Raw genomic sequence first — 10,388 nt, 5'->3', positions numbered from 1 at the left:
CTCACCCACAGGATGCACTATTTATTAAGAATATGCAGAATATTCCTCTCCTACAGAGCTGTTCTTTCCCTGATGTATCTTTCTCCAAACCATTTCTGATGGCTTATGCCCATACCTTTGTGCTTCCTCTCCCTTTCTCCCAAATCTTTCCCCCACCACTGCACTGCAGCAGAAGCATGAGTCTGTTTGTTGAACAAAGAGAGAATCCTAAGCCAGACATCCAAAAGAAAAGTGTGTAAACAACACCTCCTTTCCCAAGCCCCCAAACTCCAAAATTATCTAGAGGAAGCAAAACTAGAAACCAGACCAGAACCAGAAACTAGACTAATCTCTGAAAGTTCATTAAGGCATGCTTATTATGCAGCTACACTGACTGCAGAGGGAGCTTCATTAGGCAAAACTCAGTAGGTTCAAATTAGTTAGAGATACACACATTCATAAAGCTCTCTGAAAGAAAAAAAAAAAGGCACACAATGAACTAGCCTTTTTTGCTTTATTGTGTATACAGACAACTCTAACAAACTTTTTCTTATTAACCACGTATGTATTTTACTTTTAAAATACAGTTTGTGTGTTAAAAGATAATTCCCCAAATTTACATTTGTTTTTGGAGAGAAATTCAGGAGTCAAACGTGTTTATCCTGACACCATTTATATAACAGCCTTGAAAATTCCAAAAGAGCTATACAGCAAACCTTCCCCTTTTCTTTCTATTTAAGTGGGATATCAGGTCAGCTTGTTTCTTCAATTTTGTACCTTAAGTACACTACCTTCTACTGTGCTTTGGGACAAAACAATATGCATGGTAACACAGTACTTCAACTACTAATGGTATGCCTCTGTTTCAGTCAAATCATAACTTAGTGCCAAAAGAAGGACAGGAAAGTTTTTTATCAAGGAACAGCTGAAAAAGAATCCCCATTTTTTTAAGAAAACACACTGTATTTCTAGATTTCTGCGTGGAAGGCAGTGTTTCACTATTAAAGCAGGCACAGTAATTTCCCAAATTGATGATTCAATGCCTGTAATTTAATGATTACTGTTGAGACATAATTCATTTTATTATCGATTCATTTAACACCAATATAGAAAGGAAGAAGAAACAATAGTTGAGGTCACCATGAACAAACCCTCATGTAACACAGATGCTGGCAGTTAAGAGTGAGCTGAAAAGTTCTGTGCTTAAGTACAACCAGGGCATCACATCTGATGATTAAACTCAAAGAATGTCAGAGAAGGCTCTGGCAGTAATACATGAAACGAGGAAGCGTCAGTCAATTTTTTTGCTTTCACAACAAGAGGAAAAAAAAAGAAAAAAAAGGCATTTTTATTGTCATAGCACTTCCAGCAAGTTGATTTTAAAAAGGAGATTTCATGCCAAAGTCGGCTGTTTAATCAGATAAAGAAGGCTTTCCTATTTCCCATTGTATAGATCAAGTTGGCTACAGGAGCCACACAGAGCTTTGAGTAGCACATTTTTCCGTGAGGGCTGTATCGTTTGATCATAGCAAAGCACAGGGACTGCTGGGTAATCTGAATCAGAGCTGCAGCAAAAGGGAACCAGGCAGCCTGCTGAGGCCAAGATAACCATGTCACCCCACATCCCAGAGCACTCCCTGTCGTAGACCTAGGTGTGGAGGGGAATCACCCATCTACCCCCATTTACAAATTTGTCATGGAGGTTTTCACCCGGGTCCCAACTGATGTAAATTTTTAATTCAAAGCTCATCTGTAACAGTTTTCATACATGCTTACTAAGGCCAGCCCCTCTGTACTGATGAAGATTCTCCTGACCGCTTTCAAAACAATGAATTTCAAACCCCTACAGCTTTGAAAGGCAATATATAGAGTTTTCTTTATAGGTCTTTGCAAGAGATGTAGCAGTTTATGAAGCCAATAAACCCCTGTTCTCTAAAGACAGTCTCTGTTAGAGGACAGGATACATCTACCTGTGATGCTGTTCACAGCCTTCTCTGGCAGACTGGAAGCAGCAAAGGACTGGTTGGTTAGGTCACCTGACATTCAGAAAGATGACAGATGAACCCATTGATAGGCTGATAGGTCAGAAGGGACCCCCGAGCAGGACCAAGTTTAGAAGCTCAGCTTTTCTCCAGGTACTGCCCGGGAAACACTTCTCTGGCACTTCCAGCCTCCCAACCTTCCTACAGCAGTGAGCAGCCCTTCAAGCCTCCACTTTCTTCTGCTGACTCCTCTTTCCACTTTGGAACCAGATTTGGCTCTGGACTGTGAAGCAGGCACTGCAAAAAGACACATCCAAGCATTTTAACTCTTTCCACTGAAATCCAGTTGAAACTGCTGACCTGGAGAAAAGTTCTTCAAAGCTTCAACCAAAATAGCACCAAACCACACACATTAGGCCTAGACACTGAACAAACACAAACTCAAGCCACCATCTGTCATTTTATCCCAAAATGCAAGATGGATACTTTCCCATACTTTCACCAATACTGCCATTTTTCCATGCACTACCAGTACTGGTAATAACTTATAAAGTCAGTTCTACAGGCCCTGGATGAACAGAACGTGTAGAAGACTGTAATGTGAACTCAGCACTAATGGTCTGTACTTGGTTTATGTTGTGCTGTTAAGCAGAAACAACAGCACTAACCGAGGCAATTCCAATTTGCTTTATTTTCCAAGTCCCAGTGGGCAAAAACACAACTGGTTCTCATAGAAGCACTTGGAGTGCAGTAAAAGAGAGCGCTGAAAGTTTAGGTGGTTTCATTCAGTAAGTCTAAATGAAAACAGTTGGGTGGGTGGTAGTGTTTTCTTGTTGTTGCTCCCTCCCACATCATCATCCCAGCCTCTTAAATGCTGATTTTGAGGAAAGTGCAGCGGGTTCCTTTCTGCCCTCCTGCTGCACACAGGCCATATGCCCACACAGTCATGGAAGAGAACAAGGGACTCACACGGTAAAATTTTGTTTCGCCTTTTCCGTTCCAAGTTCCCTTTCACTTTCACACGCCGACATATTGCAGATTTGCTCACTTTTCCTAAGCATTCCAAAAAAACTATTACACTCTGCTTTTGCTTCTTCAGAAGAATTGCCATTGTCAACACACCTGCAGTCCTGAGCTTTAAATTCCATATGTATTCGGTCTGGTATTAACCACCATAATACTATTTCTAAATGCAACACTCATTCATGCAAATACTGCTGGGAACTGAGTAATCCAACCTCCACATGACTAAAAACTTAGTTTTGAGTTAGCAATTTTTCATGCACGGTTATATTAGTTTCCCATTAAGAAAGCTCCTATTCCTTTGAAAAGCCTAGAATCCTAGACCAGCCCAGGCTGGAAGGAACCTGAAGAAATCACCTGGTCCAACCTTCTGTGGGAAAGAAAGCCTAGATGAGATCCTCTAGTTCCATGCCTAATTGCATCTTGAAAACCTACATATTTAGGAAAACCCTAATGTTTACAAATTAACAGAAACAAACAAACAAACAAATCCCAACACCTAAATTACAAAAGGCTACACTGAGGTGTTTAAAGACCAAAAGCTTTAACAAATTAAATCATGCCAGTATTCTTTAAGTAAATAAACCCCTCCATGTGCACAGGCATTATAACAAGATAACAGTGTTTGCAATTTTGAAAAAGCACTTAGAGACTTTAACACAAGCTACCCCATCACCAGCACATTTATGCTGGTTAAAGAAAAGAGCTACTAAGGACAGCTGTTACCAACATAAACCAGGAAATCTTCAGGCACAGGACCTCTTCACTGAGGGAATGGGAACAACCGTACCTGCCACAGTGCTTTGTAGTTTGCTCCATTAGTAGCTCGTTAACAAAAACATCTCAATCACACATTTTAACTCCAGCTGCAGCATGTCACAATTCAACTCTCATGATGTGTTTATCACAAATGACAGGCTACACAGGGTATTATTCCTCTGCTGCAGAAAGACAACTGCAACTTCTTTTTTCCCTCCTGTTACGTTTTTCATCTTCCTTAGTGCTGTCCGTGACACCCTCCCATTCGCTGGTGGGTGCTTTTCAAGTCTCCACCTTTCTTCAGAGGAGAAAAATATGAAGAGGCCACTTAATTCTAACCTCATCTAAATGGATTTATGCTCAATATAATTTAATGCAAATGATCACTGCAGCAATAAGCCATGGGAAGAAATCAGCACATCTTACAGTTTCTCCTGTTATTAGAAAGGCTTTCCAGCCTTACAACAACATAGGCATTATCTACACACAGAAACTACCTTTGTCAAACTAAGCCAAAGGTGAAGAACCTTTTACTCATCAAGGGCAAAAAAAAGCCTTACAAAAAATACCTGGCATACCACTTTAACACACTCTGCACTATTCACTGATAATGTAAAGTCTGATGGCCCAGGAGTCTCAGGCAACCTTTGAGTTAAGCCAATAAGCCAGTTCTAAACAGACACACAGTTATGTCAACAAGAGAAATGCAGGCCAGTCAAACTCAAATGTTTTTATTGGCATTTTTACTGGGGCTAAGTTTGGAAGTCATATCATTTTCAAAAAATAGGAAAAAATGCTAAACACTTCTCTTTGACTACCAGAAAGCAAGAGGGCAGAGTGTGCACTGAACAGTCAGCTCTGCTACCTGTGAAATGGAGGTGCACAACCTGGTGATAAATGGAAGTGCTCAGAGAGCAGAAAACAGGTGACCATTTCCAAAGGCTGATGGGCAGGAAGTTTCCTGCTACAATTTGCAGGTCAAGAAACCCATGAAAAGAGACTGAGAAAACATTTCACCTGCTTCTATAGAGAACAGGACTAAGAAAGGCGAGCCAGGATTGAACAAAATTATTTTGGGAGAAGAGACAAAACAGGACACCGCTACTCTCATTTTGAGTTTTAAAAATACGTTTCTCTCTCAGAGTGAAAATAACCACATTTGAGTGATTAAAAAAACCCACGTATTCTCCTCCTCATGCCTATCTGCAAACTTTTTGGACCAGTACAGCTGAATCACATAACAAACAAGTCACACTATGACATGTAGGTGCTTTTCGGTTTGCTAGAAAGATCTGAAGAAAACTGAAAATAAAGATAAAATACACTGCAGTGAAGTCACTGCACTGGATTCATGACATCATAATTGTTGCCATGGCAACTAGCTAGTATCAAGCACAGAATACTGCCTTCACTGCAGAATCAAGGAGCACTCGTGCTGCCACAAAATAGATGTTCTTATTCGAACAAAAATCCAGCCAACAACACAGGAAATAAGATATTGCTGTAAGTGGCTTGCCTTTTCAATACCTCTTGTTTTGTTCACCTGGTGTGAGACTTGTTAAACACCCTGGCACATATAAAGAGCTCTGATATACATGATAAAAAGAGCCTAACTGAAAAAATTATCATTTTCTCCCAGTGTTCCTCAATTTCTCTAGTAGAGTAATTCTTCTCTTCATGTTTTCCTCTCCTGTGCATATGACTGCAGTCATATACAACAAAACACATACAAGTTTAGACATGAAATGGGGGGGAGAGGAACAAAAAACCTCCACCAACAACATTTTCCAGTTCTTACTTCAGCCAGCCAGACATAGTCAAACTGGAAATGTCACGCAGCAGCAGAACTAACTGATAAAGAGCATATTCCACATTTGGAGCCCACAACTCCTTTTGTTTAAGGGCTGCACCAGCAGCGCCTTCAGACTCCAGTCGCTGTTTTCATGCAACGCTTCAAACCCGCACGGCTCCGACAACAGCCCCAGAGTAGCTTTCTTGTAAATAAAAATGTCATCTCTTTTCCTCTAAACAGCCCTGTTTTACATGAGGAATATCTGCTATTCCCAGCTCCTCACCATTCACGAACACAAAAGCTTCAAAAAAGCCGCTGCCGATTTATCAGATGGCAATTAATGTTTGTTGACCAGCAGTTAAGTATAAAATGCACAAGTGCCCCATTTGATGCTGCAAGATGAAATATCTGTTGAAATAAATCACCCAGGCACATGAAGGAAAGTGCACCTGGAAATTAACTTCATATTAACTTGCTGAATAAAAAAAGTCAAGAGTTGCAGGTCAGTAATACCAGATAGCGTTTCACAGTTCAACCTCATGGTTGATTAGCACCAAAGAAATTGTTTTCAAAACAAATTTTAACAATCAGACCACGCTATATAGTAAAGTATACTTATTTGCTACCTCAGTGGTTCTTAAAGAGCAATCTATAAATTACTGCTGGACCAAAGAACACTCCCACAACAACTACACGTAATTAGTCAATGTGTCTAAACAGTTTCAGTACACAATGAAGGGGATTTTTTCAGCTTCTAAGAAAACAAAACTGCCCTAGTCACCAATTAAACAACAGCACCACATCTCCACATTGGCTTCACGCCTTCACAGGCCACTTTCTCTACTGATATCAAGTTCACTAATTACACCAAAACCAAAAGCACTGAAGTAACCTGCCTCTCCAGGCTCTGCTCTCTTTATAAGGAGGGTCAACAAATGAGCAACAAAGTAGAGAATACAAACAATAAAACCAGGAGTTTCAAATTCTGATGATTAGTAGACAGCTGTATGCCATATGCCTCTGTCTTCAGTATTCTCCTAGTATTACTTCACACAACCAAGAATGATGACCGCTACTTGAAGGATGACACCACAAAAATCCCAAGTTTAAACTAATGTTCCACAATGTGCAGTGTACTTAGGAAATTACTAGAGCTGACAACACATTCTAAGGAAATCATGGAGTGTGTCAATCTATTCCCTGCCACAGAGACCTAAGGAAATGAACAGTCTTTCACACGTTTTTTAAAAACCTTAGGAGCAGACGCTGCCTTTGATGATGACTCCAACCATATATCCTAATACACCAAATACACTTAAAACAACTGCCACAAACTCAGAAAACTAAGGAAGTTGATAAAACCTCACACAAGTTACATGAGAAATGCAGAATTCGCATCTTCTCTGCAACTGAGTATAAATTTAAGTCTCTGTACTATACAACTGGCAAACCTGTTTGTCATATAAATAAGACAAATGGCAATGACATTCCCTTCCTCACTAGTAAACAGAGCACTTCTATCTTTAACTTACACAATATGAAATCACCACTTTATAAGCAATGAAAAATAAAACTACTGTCTGCAGCTGATTTTGCTTTTTGAAAGATTCACAGATTAATTGACTCCTTAAGCAGCTAATGTTGCTTCTCTGAGTGCACACAGAAAATTACAGATTATCTCAAGAGTTTAAAAAGCTTTTTACATAACCTTAAAATGAACTTGTTGAATTAGTTTTCCTCCAACAGTCCTTCTGCTAAGTCTAACTTTTGCTTATGTTAACACTTGACAGGGGAATGCAAATATGTAAGTGCTGGCCCACCTCTGTACATGCTATTTTTCCTTGTCTTATTCATGTATCACTATTGTAACAGAAGCAACAACTGAAAATATTCTGCTAGGATCCTTAGAGATGCCCACAGCACTTGCAAACCTGACTAATGACACCACAACACAAAAAACACTACTTGTCCCTCCTCTCTCCCCCAACAAATCAAGCTGAGAAAGGCTCAGGGATTTAAGATGCCACACAACTATTCTAACTCCTTATGCCTTTATTCAAACTTCCCTATAGCAAGTTCTTCCCACTGTTGAGAATTCATCATCTACAATTACAGAAAACTAAAGTGTAAAAGCACTTAAATACAATGATATGTCGTTAAATTTAGCTGTTAGTTCAGAAACACTACAGATATCATTAAAAAAATCTTACAAGATGTGCCTGGATCCAGTTTCAATTTTGACTACGTTGAGAACAATATTAAAGAAGTAGTTTATCCTAACACAGGCATGGCAGAAGCACATTCTCTGGAAGTTTTGGGGCACTGGCCTTTAGTCATGCCTTAGTATATTTGGAACAAGTCCCTTATGCATCACTGACCTGAACCACATTATAAGGTGCACCTATGTTGCAACCAGGGTCCAAACCAAATTAAACCATATAATGATAAACCACAGCATTTTCATCTCTCAGAACTGAGAGGAGACATTCTGTGCAATGCCATTGTATCCCACTGTGATGAGAGAAGGAATAGACTTGAAATAAAATTAGCTCCAAAATTACAGATTTCTGCAGTCCCTGTCTGTAGGATAATTCTTGCACTCAAGACCCTCAACTGGTCTTAAGGAGTTGAGAATCTGCTCAGTTGTGGATCTTTTACATGAAGTAGTAACTGAGGCTGAATCATTAACACCCACTCTCTTATCTGCACAAAGTAAGAGAGCAAAAGGAGCTTCCATTTCTCAAGTTCCCTGGTAGGAAAGAAATTAGTAGGAAAGCCCTTGGAGCAACCTCACACTTGTTTCCCAGAGCTGGAACTGTGCAGAGCAGACAAGGAACATCATCTTACCTGAACTCTTTTATGGTGCTCCTGAGCATCTCAGGAGAGGAAAGGAGCCAGGTACAAAATTCAGGATGCACTGGGAAATAAGTGGGAAAGTGTTTTCTTTTTGTTTGAAAGAGAAAACTAAAATCACCATCCAGGCTCTGATCAAACATCTACCTGACCCTCCTCCAACAGCAGGCACCTAGGAAAGAGTGTAAGAACAGGGCAAGCACAGGGACAGTTCCTTGGATTACATTCCCAAACACCAAGAATTTGCAGCCCGGTACATGACTGAGCCAGAGGTAAAGAACAACATGCAACAGACTGCTCAGCCCTTCTTTGTACCACCTGCACAAACTGGTCCTCAGACGAAACACACAGAAGAGTAAATTCTCCACTGTTCCAAAAGACACTCCTACCCTCCCAAATTTAGCTAACTTTGTTGCCATAACCTGTCTAACATAACTATATTCTGGCTGAAAGGGCACAGCAGATAATAAAGTTTAAGGGCAATGACTTGTAAGTCGCAGGCTCCACTTGAGATACTGGAAATACTTGTAGCAATTTACACTGTGTACTTCAGATCAACATAAATTCAATAAACCAGAAAAGTATCACTGGAAAGTTCAGTAACAGCCAAAAAGGGCCACAGGTTTCCAAGAACAGACACCCTCATTCAGAAACAAAGGTTACAAGTGGAAAACTTGCTGCTCCCTTTGCCCTTCTACCTCCAGTTTCTTCATACAATCCCAACACATTTCTGCAGGAAGCTGGGACAGTTTTACACAGTCTCTGTCATGGAAAACAGTCCACAAAGTGATAGCTAAATACGTACCCTGCTTATGTTCCCTCTTCTTTTGGGCAGCAGCCCACCCCTAAATTTGATTCACATGAACTGTACCCTCAGGTGTGATGACAAAGCAACTCAGAGGATCCCTCACAGATTTCAATCTGAGCTACTTCAGGTAGCGCAGATCACACACAGCCTTCCCTAACCCAGCTAATTTGAACTGAAATGGATTAAACAGTACCTGAATGGGAAGACACACCAACAGATGCAGGGGAACAGGAAACTCTGACAGCCAGAAGCCATAATGTCTTCTGCTGCTGTAACCAAGAGCTGAAGCTGTCCCCAGCCCAAGCTTTCTGGTACTTTTCCCAAAGCATATGTGCATGCCATTGGAGGATGGGGTGGGAAACACTCCCAGAGGAGCTGGTAGGGTAAGGAGATAGCATTTACTGGCATATCCATCTCTCTACAGCCTTGGAAAAAGTGTCTATTTAAACTTACATTTGAAAATTCAAATAACAGTGATAAACTACTGAAGATCATCAGGTAAGAAAAAATTACGAATGCTCAGAAGGGAGTCTCTGCAAACAGAATTCCTGAAAGAAACTTGAATCTCATTTCCCATTCAGTAGACTGTATTAACTAATAATGTAGAAATGAGTGATTCAAACATCTGAGTCATTTCTACCTGTATCCACAGTATATTCCTTCCCTTCAGCTGTATCCAAGTAGTATAAAGCCACAACTTCACACTGGTATGGTCAGGCACAAATTACTAAGTCACGTGGTATTTTTCAAATAAAACTGAATCATCGAAAGGACAAAGAGAACAAACAGCAAAGGAGCTCACTGCAAAAAACATGGTGACTTCCTACCAACCCTCAAAGAAAATGAGGGGAAAAAAGAAACAAGCTACATCTCCAGCCTGATTCAACAGGGGTTTTTACACTTATATTTAAGTCTTCAACTGTATTTACTATTTGAGTAATTCAGATGTTCATATCTTCCTTTTCCAAAGCTTCATGCCCTGTCATACAGTGTCAAACATGCTATATATGCTACTTCATCTCTATACAGCCAAATCAGATTTCTGGGAAGAAAAAAAATAAAAGGAACGATGAGCAAAAGGTTCCTTGTCACGGTATTACAATTTATAGAAAAGATGAATCTGTCTCAGAGTGATCATATTAAGTGGCTGAAGCAGTTATGCTTGGGTTTGGTGAGGGTTCTTTTAAGTCTG

At 40.1% G+C, this 10,388-nt stretch overlaps 1 long non-coding RNA gene across 1 annotated transcript; it reads left to right on the top strand.

Annotated features, from left to right (window-relative positions):
• Nucleotides 1-5,146: 5,146 nt before the first annotated feature.
• On the top strand, nt 5,147-10,179 carry LOC108505087. Its single transcript, XR_001877388.1, has 3 exons — nt 5,147-5,246; nt 8,554-8,660; nt 9,621-10,179. It is a non-coding gene; the product is annotated as an uncharacterized LOC108505087 (long non-coding RNA).
• Nucleotides 10,180-10,388: the final 209 nt, after the last annotated feature.

Source organism: Lepidothrix coronata, unplaced genomic scaffold (genome assembly GCF_001604755.1).
Source record: "Lepidothrix coronata isolate B3197 unplaced genomic scaffold, Lepidothrix_coronata-1.0 Scaffold183, whole genome shotgun sequence".
Taxonomy (NCBI): domain Eukaryota; kingdom Metazoa; phylum Chordata; class Aves; order Passeriformes; family Pipridae; genus Lepidothrix; species Lepidothrix coronata.
The sequence above is the reverse complement of the archived record's forward strand: the minus strand, read 5'-3'. Positions and strand labels throughout refer to the sequence as shown.